The sequence below is a fragment of the Leptonotus elevatus genome, chromosome 2 (genome assembly GCF_054856555.1).
Source record: "Leptonotus elevatus isolate MCC_2025b chromosome 2, RoL_Lele_1.0, whole genome shotgun sequence".
In the NCBI taxonomy this organism is placed as follows: Eukaryota; Metazoa; Chordata; class Actinopteri; order Syngnathiformes; family Syngnathidae; genus Leptonotus; species Leptonotus elevatus.
In genome coordinates this window covers 14,122,198-14,131,067 of record NC_141240.1, presented here as the reverse complement: position 1 = coordinate 14,131,067, position 8,870 = coordinate 14,122,198, and positions in this window count along the sequence as shown.

Genomic DNA, 8,870 nt, shown 5'->3' with positions numbered 1-8,870 from the left:
ACTTTTCAAGAGAGCGGATTAAGGGAAGTGCTTGAACCTCTGCAGAAAAACGCCCAGAGGCAGGCCTCCCAGTGACGGGACTGGGCGCAGTGAGGCTTTAATTATGTTATCATCATACTAGGATATGCATAATAACTTAATTTAAATTTTAAAACATGTATTAATTTCCAGACCGCTTGTCCCCAATAAAGATCAAAACAGGCAGGCAAGGCTTTCATAATCTAGGAAAACTATTAAATATAATTGCTATAAAGAGATACCAGACTCAGCAATTCTACTGTAAAACTAAAATACGTAGATTTGGTAACTCGTTTATTAAATCGGTTCAATTTATGTATATAAAAAAAATAATTGCCCAATTGAAAGATTTCACCACTTATGTAAAAAAAAAAAGCTCTCATTTTTGAGCCCCTTGTAGTAATAATCAGGCAAAATGCACAATGCAGGGAATTGCTCTCCATGCAAACGACATCACTTCATTCCTTGTTGTCCAACTTTTCTGAGCCATTTCCAACTTAAAAACCTTCATTAACATCTCTGGTAACAATTTAGCAAATCTATTTGTGTTTTGACATTTTATTTGTTCTACGACTTTACTCAGGACTCAAAACACGCAATCATGTGTCAGATCATCTTTCACCACTGAAATGAGTGTAAATGCCAGTAATTAATTCTAGTCTCCCTCTGAAAATAAATTGCAACGTGTTTTTCAAAAGGAAAATAGCACTTATATCTCGAAAAGCTTCGTGTCATTCGTATCTTAAGCTACCATTGCAGTTACTTAATCAAGATGAAAGAAATAATTTAATTCCTGCAGTAACGCATTTTAATGTAGTCACATATTTTTACATTTTGATATATTTGGTTTTCAAATGCTGTGCATATTTGAACAGCGTATTGATTTTAGTTACTCAACTTTCACTCCCTTCATGAAGGAAATTGTTGTATTATATAAATTCCCTTCTAGAGTCTCAATTGTCTTTCTCAAAATGTGCCTTTGCCACATCCACCAAATTTATTCTCCAAACTGACAACAATAGAATTTGCCAGATTTATGTGGAAACACAGAAAGCCAAGGCTTATTACCCTTAAAAAAAAGTCTTAACTTGACTGGGTGGTACTAATACGTAACACAACTCAGGCGTGTCAGATTTAGTTCTCAGAAAATGATTCTTACAATTGTATCAAAATGGAAACACACCAGCTTGAGTTTTTTCTTCCCTTATATTTATAGTACTATAAAAAAAAAACTACAAAAAAAAAAATCTGAGTGTAAAGCATTTGATGAATTTCGCGTCACATAAAAGAGTATGTAAACGAACCAATGTGGTGCAACTATCTGTTTGTATCTAGAAAGCAGATGCAACATGTAAAAAGTCTCTTTTGTAATATCTTTTCAAAATGACTCAGTGCCCCAATAAATGAAACAGGCCCAATTTGGGTTTGCGAAAGGATTGGTTTGTTTGTAAACGGCAATGGTGGATGCAAGTCCATTCATGCATCTTTTCACTTGGCGCATACTTAAACTGCAGTTGGTTTTGAAGTTTCCAGTTGACTTCAGATGACAACCTGAGTTAATAAATATGCACACACACAGACACAGGTGAGCTGGCAGCAAACAGTGTGTGATAGGCATGCTAGTTAGAGCATGTCTGTTACCTCCGCCTCAGATGCCAGACTGGTGAGTGTGATGAGGAGGAGCAAATAGAAAGAGCATTTCAGGAATATTCGTTGACTGTTTGGACATAATCATTCTTTTTATGTTCATTACCCTTTCAAAGCTCAAGATGTGAGAGCATTGGTGAATGCTTGAAGGTGCAAAAACGACATGTTACCATTTGGCGAGAGCTTAATTTTGTGACTTCAGGAAACTGTGAGTTTATGGGGCAAGCAGTAAAACCACTCGAAGTTTATGCACTTAGTTAAGAAGTATTTGATGTTAGATCCCGCAACCTTTTGTAAGCCACAGGCTCCCCAATTTTCATAGCGCAAATGCTCCAAATTTGTAGCATGTATTGTCAAGACGTCATCGTTTACATTCAGATAACAAATGATGTTAGGCAAGAACACATAAGACATGAATGCAATAAAATTAAAAAAATAATCGAATGTAATTATTATTATTATTATTATTATTATTATTATTATTATTATTATTATTATTATTATTGCTCCTCTTCGCATGTAGGGTAAGAGACAGGGAGGCTTTACCTACATGTCCCTGATCCATTGACATCCAGATGCTAAAGAAGGTGGCAGTAATGCACCAAAAGTAATTGCCAACCACCAAAATAAAGATACAGAAGAAGAAGAAGAAGAAGACGACATCGCTAGTTTAACATGCGGCTTCTGCCACAACAAAGATACTTTTTACAGCACAAAAAAATGCGCAGAGAAAGTAAAAACCCTGCCACAGTTTGGCTTTAGCCCTAGATGATAGCTAGCTAGCTCCCACGGTGCTCATTTACTTGCTAGCTAGCTAGCAGCTAGCTAGCTAGCTAGCATCAGGGGCTAAAGCCAAAATGTGGCAGGATTTTTACTTTCTGGACCTGGATTTGCCACCTCTGGCAATAACCAACCAGGATTCTACCTTTGGCCACAATATGATGCAGTGTTCTAGTTAAGGTAAGCCATTTTAAACTAAAAAAGAAAAATTTAGTAGTCCATAGAAGCAGAGTTTTTGAATCCAACTCATTCGTTACCGTCAACTCAATTAGGGATTTGGGATTTTAGGTATGAGTCCAAGCTGCACTTGGTCTTGTTTTTTTGTAAAATAAATTTCCGCCCAAAATGTGACTGATACACCAAAACGTCTTGTAAGTGTCCTTTTTTTGAATGGTGTGACTTATATAGTCTGAAAATACGAAATGGTAATAATGAATTTTCACCTGTCTTTGGTTTTGTTTTAATTTCATAACGTGTGTTTTGGCTGAGCAGTTTCCAGTCATTTGCCATTTGTTTTTATGTTTGTCCAATCAGATTTCAGCTTCATGTTGCCATGCAAATATTATTTGTCCAATGTTTTCAGAATCTCGAATGCTTGCGCTTGACCACACACACCGTTGAAATCACTTTCTTTTTTTTAACCAATCAGATTTTAGAGTCACTGCTCTGTGCGTTTACAAATCTTCAGAGTGACAATGACATTTTTAAGTCATCTAATTGGGTCAGCTAAGTACAGTTTATTCCTTTGCGTAAAATGTGTACCAAATACTGTACAGTATTGATTTACAGGGGAGGACGTGATTACAAATAAATCGTCAAGGCATGCTTTTCAAGAAACATTTACATTTATAGAGCTAACTCAGCCAACACTGGTCCGGAATTATTATTTTTTGGGCACTTTCAGAGCAGCATATGAGTAGAATAGTTCTGGGTCTAGGTCTGCTGCTTCTACACCAGCATCCCTGGAGAATATGATGTATTCTAAAGTTTTTAATTTGATAAATATTGATCGGAAACTCCTACAGGTATATTGTCGTGTATAGATTTGGAGTAGCTTGGAGATGATGTTAGAAGGATGAAGGTAACTGTTTCTTTTTTTGTTATAAAAATAATGGTATTCGTCCTCAAATATGCCAAATGTCTCCGTCTCTTTTTAACGCCACACATAGTGATATGCCGGCAGCTATTTTTGTCATTATTGTGCCATATGATTAAGTGTTATTAAAAGGTGGCTTAAGTCACTTCCATTCAAGTTCCAGATTTGAAACTCACCGCCTGCCGCTACACGGCATATTAAAATAAATGAACAAGCATTCATAATTACATTCACTCTGAAGGACAATTTAGAGTCTTCGCTAAACCCAACGTGCATGTTTTTGGAATGTGGGAGGCCGGAACAGGAAGGCTGGAGCTGAGATTCCCAGAACTTTCAAAGTACGATGAACACAGAGTTGCGTTGGTCCAAAAAGGAGTAGGAATAAGTAACACTTTAATTCAATCTTGCCCCTGCTTAACATAAAAGATTAAAGAGTTTACAATCTCCTTAACGCTCTAAAACAAATAAATCATTTTCTCAAATTGGTAAACCAGCCTATGCTAAAAGGTTAAAGTAAAAATTTATGGTTTAACGAGAACTCGTTTCAAGAGGTTGCATATGGTCTGCATGTGTGTTTGTTTGTGTGTGTGTTTTATGTGTGGAAAGAGACGATTGAATTGCAAAACGATCAAAGAGCACACCTTGATTTAAGACCCTCAATGTTGCGCTGGAACCTTGACTGGAAGTTGTGGCCTCTTTGATTGATTCCAGTTGTTTCACAGCTGGCTCCCTGTTTGGGACTTATCAGTTAAAGCAAGGGTGGTCATAAATTATTTATTAACTGTGTATTTTTATTTTATTGACAGAAAATCCATTTGCCAATTAATGAAAAAATAATGCAAAAGTAAATAGAAAATGATTAAATACATTTTATTTTACCAAGTTTAGGGGGGGTGCCTTAATTGATTCAACATATATTACATAAATCTTTATATTAAACATTTTCTGTGGACGAATTAAAGGACGGTGTGGACCATATTTGGCCCGCAAGCCATACTTTGCGCACCACAGGGCTGAAGTTCGATAAACTGTACCGATTGGATGCTATAGTGTTTAACTCAGTGGGCAATGTTGACGAGATAAAAAGTTAGACAGCGTTAAAGGTAACAGATTTGATGATGCTGTGCACACGGCAGGATTTAGATGTTCACTGTGTCCTGAGAAAATCACACGGTTCGACTTGGCAGGGAGGACAATCATAGTAATTAAGCTGCCGGAGACTTTAACATTGTGACTGTCAATGGAAATGTCATTTCAGGTCACTCAACGTCACACGGAATTCAAGCCTTGTGATGTGCAATTCAACACAGTGACAAGCGCCGTAGTGGAACCGCCACACTTCAACGCCCCAAAAGATGAAGACGTGAGATGAGAGCAAATTTGGGAATACATTAGCTCAGTGATATTCTCCAAGTGTGTAAATAGGCTCTCTCTACTAGCACATGAAAAAAAAATCACTGCTTAAGTACTTTTCAGTTGTTAACTTTGAAATTCACTGTATTCTCTTCGGAATATTGCATTTGTGGAATATGAATTCAGCAGAAAAATCCACCTTTTTATGTCCATCTCAGCGGGCTGCCATTTTGCCACTTGCTGTCGACTGAAAATGACATCACAGTTGCTCAGGCCATGAACACCAATCATGGGTACACCTGTTTTCTGAAACTGATCCATGATTGGTTGTTACCTGAGCAAGTGGAAAAATGGCAGCCCGCTGAGATGGATAAAAATGGATGGATTTTTCTACTGAATCCATATTCCACAAATGCATCTATCTATCTATCTATCTGTCTATCTATCTATCTATCTATCTATCTATCTATCTATCTATCTATCTATCTATCTATCTATCTATCTATCTATCTATCTATCTATCTATCTATCTATCTATCTATCTATCTATCTATCTATCTATCTATCTATCTATCTATCTATCTATCTATCTATCTATCTATCCATCCATCTATCTATCTATCTATCTATCTATCTATCTATCTATCTATCTATCGCTCTCTCTCTCTCTCTCTCGCTCGCTCTGTCTCTCTATCTATCTATCGCTCTGTCCTTCTCTCTCTCTCTCTCTCTCTTTCGCTCTGTCTCTCTCTCTATCTATCTATCTATCGCTCTGTCCTCTCTCTCTCGCTCTCTCTGTCTCTCTATCTATCGCTCTGTCCTTCTCTCTATCTCTCTCTCTCGCTCTGTCTATCTATCTATCTATCTATCTATCTATCTATCTATCTATCTATCTATCTATCTATCTATCTATCTATCTATCTATCTATCTATCTATCTATCTATCTATCTATCGCTCTGTCCTCTCTCTCTCTCGCTCGCTCTGTCTCTCTATCTATCTATCGCTCTGTCCTTCTCTCTATCTCTCTCTCTCTCTCTCTTTCGCTCTGTCTCTCTCTCTATCTATCTATCTATCTATCGCTCTGTCCTCTCTCTCTCTCTCTCTCTCTCTCTCGCTCGCTCTGTCTCTCTATCTATCGCTCTGTCCTTCTCTCTCTCTCTCTCTCTCTCTCTCTCGCTCTGTCTCTCTATCTATCTATTGCTCTGTCCTCTCTCTCTCTTTCTCTTCTCGCTCTGTCTCTATCTATATATCTATCTATCCATCTATCCATCTACATCAAAAATGGATGCTACTTTTGTTATTGTGTGTTGAAACAGCTAATGGGTCAACTCAGACCATCTGAGCCCTCTTTGTTGTTGTCAAAAAGTTGCGCAACACAAAAGCCGATGGCCGTTTAAATTCAACCACAGCCTGAGATCAGATTCAGGTCATCTCAGCAGAAGGAATAAGGAATTTTTGAGAAGCAGACAATGTTTGTATGCATGGCTTGCACTTGCCGAGACACTCCACCAAGAAATCTAACAAAGTATGCGACGGACTAATGCTGACAAATGGCAAAACATCTTTCGCCACCAATAACCAGCCCGCCTCACTCTGTCTGTAGAATCGCATGAGCAGAAATGTAATTGCTTTCAAACTGCGGTAGATGATGGGACAGTTCCTGGGACATTTGTTCAGGTGGCAGCAACATGAGCTGGATAAACAAATGGGTCGGGATTGTTCACTCACACGTCCATGCTGTGATGACCGACTGTTTCACACCAGTGAAGATGATCCTGAGCATTTTGCAGATTAGTGGCAGAAGTAGCACCTCTGCCACCACTGGGCTAATTGAGTTTACTGGTAGTCAATTTTGTCCATTTCTCTTTTAACAGCAATCTACTGAACCATTATAAACTGTACTTGGGCAGAGATTCTTTCATGTACCACTACCGTAAGCCCAAGTACCACTGGTGGTCCTAGTACAACACTTTTGAGAATCCCTGTTCTAAGACAACGAGAACAGTCCATTTGTGATCAATTCAATGACTTTAGATTCTTAAGGCATTGGATTGAATTAATCACTCTAAGGCTTAAAATGTTCCTAGTCACCATTTGTGTGGTTATTTGTTGCTAGGCAGAATTTATTACATTTTATTTATTTATTTATTTAGAACTCTGAACCCTGGGCTGTATTTGATAGGCACCTTTCCCACTTCCATGTACTGATTAGGGTCACAAGTGAGCTAAAGGCTGTCGCAAGAGGCAGGGTGTGCTATTATTTATTCATTTGTTGACATTATGGATGGCAAGAATTATTTGGAAGTTTGTTTGGATTGGAAAAAATATTTTTCCATATAGTTGATTATTATTATTATTATTTTCAAAATGTGGCCAGACATTAAAAACAGTGAACCGCAGCTTGGGGGTCCACAAAATAGGTATCAATTAAATAATGATTATGAGGTAGTTATGACTGTGTTTTGGGTTGTGTCATTGGGCCATATATTTATATTTTTCTTTATAAAGACTCTCTACTTACCAACTTCTGTGTCTTGTCTGCATTTGGGTCCTAAATCCGCACCACACCTCACGTAACAGAGATATTATTTTGAAAAGTATTTGTGGGGACCCCCCCCCCCCCCCCCACAAAAACAACAACACACGGATACAATCAACCAACTCATTTCTGAAATCTACTTGTTGAAGTAAATACAATTCTCATCATCTTGAATAATTATTCAAGTGAATATGAATTTCTGTTATTGGTAAACTTACTAAACTTTAATATTGTAATACTATGCCTTTATCGTGTAAAAATCTGACTGAAGAAAATCTGACTTTATTCTAAGCAATATAACTTTTGTTTCTCTTTAAGAAATTATTAATTCGTTATCATAACATTGCGGCTTATTTCTGTACGGCCGGGTACAGATAATAGTTATGCTGAATTGGTATTGGGGTTAGGACAAATTTATCTGCGCTCTTTGTGAACCCGTTTTAAAGTAATGCTCAAGCTCACTCGAAACGTCTCCAACAAGTTGTATTTTTCTTTTCTTTTCAACGGTTGCGTCACCGAGAGCAATCGGACTGCAGATGGCGCAGTCACACACAGTTCAGTCGGAGCATGAGCGTCACTGCAGTAGTCACGTGTGTATGCAGAAAACACTGAACAGGGGACGATCGGGATGGACCTCTTCATTATGTGTTTTTACACCTGAATTATTTTTCTTTTCTTTCTTTATTTTTTATTTTTATTATTATTAATTGTCCAATTTTCGCAGTATTTCTATAATTCCCCAGCATAATGCATGAAAATAATAATAAAAGGGATGAAAACACTTATCCATATATTTCACTTTGTTGTTTAAACCATGTCAACTCGAGAATATCACATCATTCGAGAAATGATGAAAATAGAGTGGTTTCATTGGTTTTCATCCCTGTTTTGTATGCAGTTGGCAACCTGCATAGTCACGATGAGTGTACCTAAAACGCCTGTGATGTATTTTTAACACATCGTGGGAAAGGAAGTGTCAATGCCCCTCCACACGTGATCACAATAGATACGTGATCAAATACTGCACGGGAGACCCCAGCCCCACGGGTCCCTGCCACGTCCTCATTCTGCGTCGCTTCTCTGCACGTAGATCATTATTGAGTCCAAAAACCTTTAGAAACTACACTTCCTACGATTCAGCGGAAATATACTCGCTCCCGAAGCAGCATTGTCAAGCGGGTTGGTCCGTTACCGCGATACGTCAGCGCATCCGCCATTTTGGATGTGCCAGTTGTCCCCAATAAAGTGCACAAAGTTAATGTATCTCATTAACTCCTTTCATATAAACACTTGCATACTGTATTCGGGAAACAGATAGGCACCAAAAACAATGTATGTGTCTTTTTAAATTGACTCCTTATGTTAGAATATGTATGTAGGTCTTTTGCTAAAAAAAAAAAAAATCCACTAGTGTTTACAGCTACCGTTGTAATGAC